We start from the raw sequence: 11,695 nt of genomic DNA, 5'->3' as shown, positions 1-11,695 counted from the left end.
GTATTCGCGCTGCGTCTTTGCTACTCGCGGCATGCTTTTTGATCTCTTATTCCAAGCGCGTCTTACCGAGATTTCTGCTTTGTTCTTCAAAATTTGCATAAAAATGTCGTCCCTACGTTTCTTCGTTTTCCTTACCATCGTCATCTGCTCGGTGAAAGCACATTGTCTTTCTGACTGTGCCTGTGAAATGGAAGTAGGCGTAATGGATTGCTCATCCTTGGAGGTCGCTGACTTTCCATCAGCTGGCGATGGCCCATTCTCTTTTGTTCGCGATCTGTACCTGCAGAATAACGCGATCGGATTCCTTCCTAATATCTCCACCATCCGGACCGTCTTCCCGAATTTGAAGTCAATGGATCTGCGTGGCAACCCACTGCCCTGCCAGGATCTTCGTGCGTATCTCCCTGTCTCCGTGGAAGTAGACTGTACGAAAAAGATTAAATTAATTGCAAATTAGGAGTGAAAATACATTAGCCGCAATTTAATTTACGGCGCAGAAAATTCCCGAAAGAAAACATCTGCATATTGTTATTTTTGCCTAGAAAAATTTTGCGGCGCAATAAATTTTTTATTCGTAAACACTGCCAGTTTCTTTTTTCATGGCACAGTAAATTCATTACCAATGTTATCGTATTTATTTTTGCCGCACACTTTTGTGCGGCGCATAGTGCACCGCGCTAAATTATTTCTGCCATTTTTCATTTAAGCCGTGACCATTTTTGCGGCGATCGAGTTTATAATTTTGCTCCTCAGACACATTATTCAGCTGTTACAGAGGGCATTTTTTAGGTGTTTTCAGTCCGTCGCCTGGGGCGCCTACATCCCGTACTATTTTTGCGATAAATGGTACGCCTAATTTTTTCTACCGTAAAATTCCTGTGTCACTTTCTTCATTCTGCTTTAGATTATTCAACACTGGCTGATAAGTTCCCTGAAGTGACCAGCAGCCTGCAACCCGTTCCTACGAATTCCGGTAGGTCTATTTATTTTTGCCGCAGAATATTTTGCGCCGCATTTCGGCTTTTTAGATCATTCGGGGTCCCCTTTTGATTTTGCCGTTCCGCGCAGCACCGCTTACCAAACTGCAGTTGTGTCCAGAGGTAAGCGAATTTTTAATTCATCAGCTGCATCGTTTTAATTTAAAATTTGCAGCTGCAGATTCAACTTTGACGGCCGGAGCGACCACACTTGAACCGCAGATATCATCAGGTAATTACTTTTCTGCTGAGTATTTCTGCTCTATAATCCTTTTCCTCGGCAGATGAAGAAGTGACCGCATCAACTGTCACATACGCCTGTGTGGGAGTGCTTGCAATTATCCTAACGATTGTTTCCATTGTGTGTGTCATCCGCCGTGGCTTGGCCGCCGTGAAATTCCGTCGCCTAAACAATGCGCCAGCTGAAGCTATAGAAATGGACGATAGATGCACGATTGTTGAAGAGGCGGTTTAGTACTGCTGCATATTCATTATCAAAAATGATCTGTACAAATTATAGATCTTCAAAAATTTGATCTTGTTCTTTTTTTTTCGACTTTTTTAAAGTTTTTATGCCTACGCACTGTGATGAGATACGTGCTATAGTCTGAGCGTTTATTAGTTCCGTGCCTATGCATTGTGATCGGATAAATGCTACGCGTTCCTGTATGGCTGAGATGAATTCTAGTTTTGTTAAAAAAATAACAGCTAATAAAGTTGAGTTTGTATGGCAATCGGAGGTTTTTATAGAATTTTGTTATATGTTTGCCATAGTTTTAATTGTGGCGCTGCCGGTTGTCTCTACACAGAGTATATACACAGAAAGAGAAATGTACGTTATTGGCTGTACTGACATTTGCCGCATATATACGCGCGGCGCCTTGAGAACAGCGTCAGCTGATCCACTGTACCACAATAAAGAGCATACACAGAGAAGACAGAAATGCCGCACAAAAGGCTGCGGCGCGTAAAATGCGCAGTGATCAGCTGATCACCTTGACACATATACCACCTGCCGTTTGACCTCAGCCGTTGCGACCGTTGGTCAGTTTATAATTTATTCTTTTGTTTAAAACTCATTAATATGTAAATTTGAGGTTAGTTTTACAGTACTGTCTACTAATATGGGTTAGCCATGTCATTCTCCAAAGCTCTTCAATTCAGTGTCATACTCAGCTTTCTAGCTAAGATTGCACATTGATTTCTAGCTCCTTCTCGATTGTACATATAAACCACTCTGCTTCCATAAGCTTGAACGACGGTTCATTCCGCGCATTTGCTGAAGATTGCTCATTGTAATAGCTACCTATAACCAAATGTTTTGTACCACCTTCTTGAAAGCCTAAACCCAAAATGTACCACACTATCTCTGTTACCATGCTAATCTTAATTCCGGTGATTATTCGTACGGTATGTATCTGTGTAGGGCTGTTTTGCCAGTTTTATGCAGTTTCTACTGTACTATGCCTTTAACGCACGGGTATTGAATTCATTTTTCTTAGATGCCTGCCCCGTCACCAGAGCTGACTGATAAAACAGGGCTAATCATGGATGCCGATGCCGCTTCTCATCCTCGCCACGTCAGACAAATGTTCTTGGGTCCCTATGAGTGTCTGCTCAAAGACGGCAGTAGGAGACCCTATTAGCACCGCTGGGCAGCTTATAGCAACGAGTTCCTAAGCGAATTTAATATCGTTTGTAGAAATGTATCTCAATTACACCGACGAGGATCCGCCGTACGGAAACGTGATCAAGGAATTCAACGCCACTACGTTTCCCAACTATCGCTATTCTTGTGGTACGTCTAAACTAACCCGATTACGAGTTTCATATACCTACATACACGTCTTTTTACAACTGTCTTCACAGTAGCACAACATTTAGACCTTGGAAAAGAAACATATATTGTCACGATTTTTAACCGGATGTCCAGTAACTGTTTTAGTGCAACTGCCCGTTGGCTTTGCGCTTCGCGGGAAGGAGCAGTCGCATTTATCAGTTATCCAAAAACATCGGCAGCATTACTCTGTTCTCTATGACAGAATTTTCATTATTTTAGGCCGTGAATCGACTCATCTTTGGATAGTTTTAGAGCCTGTGTCCGCATAATATCCGATTGAAAATTAATACAAAAATACAGTCAGATGTCGAGGTTCTGTTTTGCCTGAAATGATTGAAGTTATTTTGTAATTATAACGATGCGCAACTGCTGCTCGTGGAAACTGAAAAAGCTATGAAAGTTTGATTTCGATGTTCGATACCTTTCCGCCACTTTCTTTGTAAGTACAGTTTGTCTGCTTCCAAAAAAATTTGACACGTACAACAACTGTACGTAACTGGCAAATCACGCACAAGATCAGCTGGGCCAGTGTAACTGTCTAATCACGTACATGAATGGAATTTCCTTTGGTTATTCAGACGAACGTTGGTAATATCGGTACATAAGACATGCATTTAATACTTCATTTCAGCATTCGTAAATAATTCACTTCATCCAACTTCTTAAAGTTACAAAACGTTTCCTGAATACAGTCAGCAATACCCCGTATTACAACAACCCTAGTTCTCTGCTCTGTTCTCTCAAAAGTAATGCAGCACGTACGTACATGATGTACGTGACGTTAATATCGTTGTCAAAACCCATCGAGTTGCCGGTTGCATGGTGAAAAACCAGCAACTGAATCTTAAGATCAATAAAAATTCTGCATACAGCGCCATTGCCACATGTCACGGACGTAAAGACGGAATGTTTACAATGACTGATTGGGTTTGGCGTTTCCTCTAAACATCTTGCCCACCCTCAGATCGAACTGGATGAACAATTTAAAAAATTAAAACTGGCTGTCTCGTTCTTGTTTGCCGTGGGCCGTGTGTTTAATCAACTCAGATCGAGTTTGAGTAACTCTTACTGGGTACCTGATATGTTTGCATAGTGAAGGTAAAGGGGAGCTCATTGACGTGTTTGGTTCTCTGAATGCTATTCCCGATAAACGATACTGCATTAACTTTACTTTCACAAGGCTCTGCTGCATTTAGCTTCATATGTGGGAGCAACAGCAGGATTATTAAGGACTTGTCTTGATGCTACTATTCGGCGAGATATGCAGATTTATTTATGCACTTTTTGATGTGCCTTTAATGTGCTTTCGGTATAGCATGTGCACACCTTTAATAAGTAAAGGGAGATGTGATTTAATCATGTGAATTGACTGATGCTACTCTAACATTACTGTGATACATATAACGATATCCGCCCAGACAATGATTATGCAGCCGATAACACCGCCAGCTGCATACAGGGATTGCCAGTCCCTGTTTGCAGCTATCGTTATATCAACCAAGCCATATTTGTGCCATTTGCATCGTATCCAGTATGGGCATCACGACTGATGCTAGTTATCCTTCTCATCAAGAACACTAGTGTTTTTCTTTATGCCTATATTTTTCATCTTGCATGGCAACGCCCGCCTTGGTGTGGTGGGCTCCAAACGCCTTAAATGGAGAAACCTTTGCGTGTGTACCGGTTTTCGTTTTGTGCCGAAACAATCTCTGCCGATTCCTGTAGATATTGCGATGTATGCATACGTGCTCGCTTACGTTCAACTGTTAGGAATAACAATCAAAACCGCATTAACTTCGTCGGTTTCTACCTGTTGGGCACTTTGGAAAATTGATGCACATCTCAATAACTGCTTCCGGGGTACCATAGTCATACTGAACAGTTTGCTGATACTTCGGTGCGCAATACGTTCTATTCCAAGAACTGGGTGAATGGTGGGTTCTTGTTATGTTCCAGTGATGATTAATTTTCCATGGGACCGTGATAAGAATACCAGCAATGGATGAAACTTGCACCCATCACATTTGTGTTTCGGTGAATTACCCTCGTTTGCTGGGCCAAGCGTTAGACCAATCTTTGTGACGGCTGGGTTGTCATTCTTTACCAGATGCAAAAAGGATTCCTGGGACGATTCCTGCACTTCGGCGAAATTACCATAACCTTGTATAGCTCTAGGAGTATCTAAATAAAAGCCGAACTAACTTTACATACGAAATTAAAACTCTACTTAGTGTGAACTAGTGCACGATAGAAGGGAAAGCGTTTTCGATTTCCTTCGTGTCACTGACTTACTGTCAAATGTGTTTCTGTACTTGAAAACTCTGCTTCGATTACGCTTATTTCAATTTACGTACCTTATGCAGAAGAGACCGATTTGCTTGATTTCGTGTTTTTGCTACCTCGGACCTAACAGTAAACCTGAATGGTGCATCTTGCCCGCTGCAATTTGGTTGTTTCTTAGTGCAGTGCAGACAGATTGACCACCGGAAATAAGTTTTCATCGTGAAGCTGTATTGATACATTTTCACTACAATAGACACGGTGTCCTTTCATTTCCGCCACCCCAGTTCGGCCAGTCAGCATTTCAGTGCGCAGAACACTGTTGAAGAAATTGAGAAAAAGGTTGTATAAAGAATTGTAGTAACAGTTTTCAGAATTTGCTGGAGAGATTACGAAAACAGTTTTCGCTAACACGTTGCTTCGCATCAATCAGGAAGCGATGGGTGTTCGTACTTTTTCTCAGCAATGTTTTCAGACCAGCTTTTCATCTTTCCGCTGGAACCGCTTTTGTAAAACTCGCCAAACATTCTAAAGGGTAAACTATGAAGACAAGCTGTATTCGGTCGGCCAAGACAACCATTCCAAATTAAAATACTGTACTGTAAAACCTTCACAACTGTTTGAGACGCTTAACAAGAATATTAACGCTTCATGAACCACATAGTGACCACACGAATAGTTAAAGTAATCGCATTTTACATTTTCTCTTTTCATGTGCCACTTGGTTAAATGTTTCAATGTGTTGAAACCAAGTTCCAAAATCATTTCATGGCATAGCAGTTGTACAAATTATAATCATAGCATGTATAAATCAGTATGAGCTACACGAAGCAGTAATAGGTATGCACGGAGTTGAGTAACGCCAGCATGTTACGCGTGTTACGTTATTACTGTTGTCCAAAATCTTCGGGGTGAAGCACACCAGTAGTTTAGTATCCAAATCAATAAAGTCCCCATACAGCGCGACCCTCTCTTGCTGGGAACGTGATGTACAAGCTTGTCCGGTAATTTCCTACGTAAAGGTACAGCTAGCGCGAAGTTTGCGCTTATAACGGTGGCCACTTCACTACGTTTATCAAATTTCCTAAATGCGCACCGCAGTCAGATTGTCGCTTACTGCACTGACCATTTTCCAGCCACCTTCCGCCAGGCAGTTACTATTTTGCTCGTAAAGTTAAATGGTGTGTACCAAGCCACCTGCCAGCCAAATGCAAGTTACGTGTTTAAACAGTGTGGCGTGGCGCGCCGTAGTGTGAAGTTTGGCGTAACACGCAAATTTATGCAATTCGCTGTATTGATTCGTCAGAAATTACCGGACAAGCTTGTACAGTATACTATGACAGATAAGGTTTGGCATTTCCTCGAAACATCCTGCCTGCCATCAGCTCCAACTTGATTAAGAATTTAAAGAATGACATCTAAATGTCACCTGCACTGTTTGACGTGGATTGTATTTGGGTAAATCACATTACCTTACTGTTGTGCATCGAAGGGTGAAAATTGTCCACCAACGGATTCGTTTCTCCCAGTGCACTTCCCGATAGTACAACACTGCACCAGCTGTAACTCCCCTTTCGCTGAGCCCGCGCTCAAGCTCTGACTCTGACTCAGACTCTGACCGCTCAAACTCTGACTCTGACTACTCAAAGTCTGACTCTGACTGTCCAAACACTGACTCTGATCTGACTGAATAACCTAAGAATAACTTAAGAAACCTGAGAAACCTAAGAAACCTAAGAAACCTAAGAAACCTAAGAAAACCTAAGAAACCTAAGAAACCTAAGAAACCCAAGAAACCTAAGAAACCTATTAAGAAACCTAACAAACCTTCAGAGTCAGAGTCAGACTCTGAGCGGTCAGAGTCAGACTTTGAGTAGTCAGAGTCAGAGTTTGAGTGGTCAGAATCAGAGTCAGAGTCAGAGTTGGAGTCTAGGCCCTTTCGGGGCTGCAGCTAGTTTCGTACGCGTACGAAAGAGCGGCGACAGGACTGCTACAGGCCTGGTTGATGTTATACATTGGAGTTATTCAAATCTGCTATTATTTTGCGGGATTATTAATTTACCTTTCCGCCAGATTATTCGCGTTTAGTTTAGCGAATCCTGCGGATCGGATATGTGTGCTCACTGTCTTTTTTTAAACACAAAACGTTTGCGATCTTTTCTAGCGGATTTCTATCTTTTATTCTTACACTGTAAAGTTTGTAACCATTATGAACCTGGCATTTACTGGGAAGCAAAAAACCTGATGTAGGCTGGGGATAAAATTGTGCACTTGTAAAAAATACAGCGGGTTGTCAACGGCTGAGGCAAGAAACCATTGTACTTGCTGCGGATACTTAATTGACTGCAGTCAGACGTTGCGGCTCTACGTAGCTTATGTACCGGATTTTTATCGTTTTTCATTGTTCTGATAATTATTATGGTTCTACTGCGTTTTACGCTTGTTTCTCACCGACTAATTAAAAGAAGCTTACAGTACGGTTTTCTCATCCAGCACGAACATTATGATGTAGCCAAAACGTTAGTAGAAAATTTTTATTACTTTTGTCGAGTTTTAATACTGGCGGCCCATATTGCTGAAATGGAGCATCGGGATAAGAATCCCGACAAAATAAATAATCGTAGAAGTTATATGCGCTTACGAATAACTGACTTAAATGGCAATGTTCACTTTCAGAAATAGAGGCGTTTATTCGTATACAGGTTTATGAGTCACAGAATAATCTAGCCATGTTTCCTGTTGCTATAAGGAGTGCAAGCTATACAAGTTAGTGGAGAGGAGACTAAGTGGAACGAGTTCGTTTAACATGTGGTTGTAGGGTACAGTTAAAAAATTACTCTGGTTGTATTTGCTAGCTGTTACGATGGTTGTATTTGTTGTACATACACGTATACACAAAGACAATTCGCCACAGGTACAGTTTGGCTTTTGATTCCAATAATGCAGCTTTTAAATTCTCACCGGACTTGGCGCCCAAGAAATTACATTTCCTAGAATGAAAAGAAACAGCAATGCATGTCGATAAGCGATTAGAGAGACCAGTAAATAGTTCAAGTGTATAAGATAAATGCAGGCGATTACTAATATCTTCTAAACTTAATTTACGACCAAAGTCAAAAGTACCAATGATGTTGACCATTCGAATGTTATGAAATAAACAACGATATCCAAGCGTACCGGCATAAACTAATGAAATAGTGTAATATAGAACAAGCGTCCCATCTGGAGATGCCTCTGTTTGCTGTAATCCGTCCATTGGTGTATAACCGGCAGTGATTTTTGAATAGTCGGGTGGTCCGCTGGAGCAAGCCAAAAAATCTATGCGGTAGATACTGGGCACGGTAGCTTCCGCTCCAGGTCCGGCAGGTTTAGCGTGCAGCTTAACTCCGCAGTCACCACAACATTCGTCACCCTGACTATCTGTATAATACGAGTACACTTAATTAGCAGCTGTCGGCTGGAGCAAACAGTGACCAGCCCTTACCGCGCAAATAATCTTTTCCACATTCGCATTCATGCTTAGTCAGCTGGGTTTTGCGGGCGGGCAAAGCCATCATACAACTGGGACAAATCGTCGGATTCTTGCTTAAATATACTTCGGTCAGCCATTTCGCGTAGGCGGCAGTTCTGTTGTACTTGCTTGGACGATCACTGGACAGAAACCGGAATGGTGGACAGTCCGAATCGTCCAAAATAATAACAGTCGCTGGACGCAAGATAGGAGCGAGTAGCGCACACGCGTGGCTCCTTTGGCGTAGAACATTACGTCGTGTCCAACAGCGTAGGTATAGTCTTGGTCATCGTCAGTAATTGAACGTCACAGCGTACCAGGCGTCGAGAGTATTCCGTAGACTGCGCCGGTTTTCCGACGACTGCATACCGAACAGTACCCCTTTATTTAGGTTTTCTAAACTAAATTCTTCAATGATGTAGTTTTTTAGACGGAAAAAAAAAACATTCGAAGACATGCTGCTGGCTCGTTCAGGGCAAATAATGCCAAATGTTTAATGATCTTAACGTTCAGCGCATCGACAACACAGGGGACAGGCGCCATTTTCTAAACACTGAACTAACAAAGAAACAGCAAAGAAAAAATAGAGCAACTAAATTAATTACAGTTTTATATACTGCAGTCAAATTGTCTAAGTTTGCAAAATGGACACGATACAATAAATGAACAGTTGCAAAATGGACCCGTGGAATTTTGAACAACGTGATCTAATCGGGCACCACCTTGCACAAGTGTAGTAAGGTAGTGCAACGACTCACGTCCATTTGTAGACGACCGCTTTTGTTTTCAGTCAGTTCTCAGTTGAGGTAAATTCAAATTTCTTCTGCATCACAGGCAAGTTTTACTTTTTTATAGATTGTACAGAAAGATACTGTAGTTATAGTTTTACAATGGAGTTCCTAGCTCATATTCCATTAACGCCCCGGAAGAACCCGAAGTGCAGTCTAGCGCTCAAGTCCCCCAAGGAGCACACGGAGGACCGCACGAAGCTCGAGCCCATCAAACGCTAGAAGCTGGTTAAGCAAGGAGCCACCTATCCACCCAATAAGCATACCTTTTTTGCTTTTACCGAACAGGGGCTGCCGGTTTACAAGATCGGGTTCGACAAGTTTCTTTTGGTTTGCTGGCTCGGAGGAGAGACAAATGTCTTCCTGGCCTAATTCAAGGAACAGCCGGACGGTACTTTCGAGCCGATGGATGCCAACAAGCACGTCACCATTGAGGTCAACAAATTTTTTCGTCTGAGTGGTTTAATGCTGACCGGGAAGCTGATCTGGGCTCGAACACGTCATCATTTGACTATGGTGAGCTGTCGCCGCATTTCTGCTTGGACGTCAACCGGTACTTTTGCTGGAGCCGCTACAACGGTATGGATCTGGCTCAGGCACGCCAGAAAGGGGGGGCGCACCGGCGGGCGCCCCCTTTTGTGGATTTTTGACCGCCGGGGGGGGGGCGCATTTAAAGTACTGGAAGGGGGCGGGGCGAGGCTGGCCGACGTGTCACGTGTTACTTTTTGCCATACTTTGAGTCCGGCAGCCCGCCCCCCCGGCGCACTTGCGCCCCCCTTTCAAAAAACCTTGTGGCGGGCCTGAGATTCTGGCTACTTTCCGTCGCTTCAACCTGGCGCCTAACAAGGACCTGTACCCGACCAAGATGGGAATTTCTTTCGGACGCAATGCCTACGAAGGACTGAAGGAGCTCGTTGTGGATTTTACCTTACTGTAAGAAAACCGATAATCACCATCCAGCAACCATCGATTTAATATCGAATAAGTACCAGCAACGAAATTCCTGTTAAATTTTATCCTGAAAAGTTCGTCGTAGATTTACCACAAAACACTATCACACAGGAAAAGTGCGTTTACACGAAAAAGAAAGCTAAAATAGTAATTACTCGCTTTAGACCTTCCATAAACAGACGCTTGAAAATTCCAAATATTCAAATAAAATCTCTTAACAATGCTGAAGGTATCCCAAAAGTCACCGCAAAAATGCTCAAAAATTACAAGGTCATGCTCGCCTATATTCAAAAAGCTGAGAAATAAATCAACAATAAAAATAGAAATCAGTTTAGACGCTGAAAAATTAAAACTTCCAGTCACGAAGCTAAAATAAGTTGGCTACCACCTCCTGCTCATCCATAATTAAAAGCCTAAAAATTTAAAAACGGATCTGTGGAAAAAATTCCATAATTTGCGAAAACAATTGTGGAATTTTTATTTTCAAAGTGGCGCGATTTACTGCTTTCTAATCAACACGACGCGATAATCGAACGCTGAAAACAGCGACGGAGCTGACGGAACCCAGGATCGGCTGTCATCCAGTCTGTAAACTCCAGCATTTTCAGAACTATTTTAACGCGGTTTAACGAGCGCACACTGTCAACACTCCCCACGGAATGATGGGTCCGCGAAGCACTAATGAAGAGGCAATAAAAACTCATCAGCGATTATCAGCTCGCAAGAGTTCCAGCGCCACGGAATAACACCAAATCAGCCACGAATACTGCTTAGAATACGGATACACTTCAAATACATCAAGCGCGAAATCCCTTTAAGTGAAAAATTGAAAACCTGTACTCCCTTAACATCTAGCCAGCAACAGACAGATAGTAGCCGACAATTTTGAAATTTGCAATGGGTCGGCGGGTTTTGAACCAGTAGCGAAACGAGGGGTTTGTTTAGCGGATAGATTTGACATACAGTATGAAATTGCGGAGGGTGATCACCACCAGGCTGCGCACGGTGCGATACGCTGCCCCGTTTAACAAAACACGTAATAAACATTAATATTTTAAATTTTGCAATCCCGTGCTGAGAATTATGTAATAAAAATCAAACCTTTTTGTAAGCGCTGCTTTCCAGTACCCACACAAAGGGATCACACGATATGACAAGTTTCTACACAAAAATGTCAGCCTGGTTCTCTTCCAGCTACGTGGCGCCCACGATATCCGGTGCAGGCACGGCTCCCTAAATTGACCATAATTCTCTTCTAAGGGTTTCAAATTATTTTGTGGTGTCAATAAAGGGTTAACATAAACACTTACTTAAATACACAGATTTTGAATAAATTGCGGCTCACCAC

This window comes from Paramacrobiotus metropolitanus, unplaced genomic scaffold (assembly GCF_019649055.1).
Source record: "Paramacrobiotus metropolitanus isolate TYO unplaced genomic scaffold, Prichtersi_v1.0 Parri_scaffold0000001, whole genome shotgun sequence".
In the NCBI taxonomy this organism is placed as follows: Eukaryota; Metazoa; Tardigrada; class Eutardigrada; order Parachela; family Macrobiotidae; genus Paramacrobiotus; species Paramacrobiotus metropolitanus.
This window is presented reverse-complemented; position numbering follows the sequence as displayed.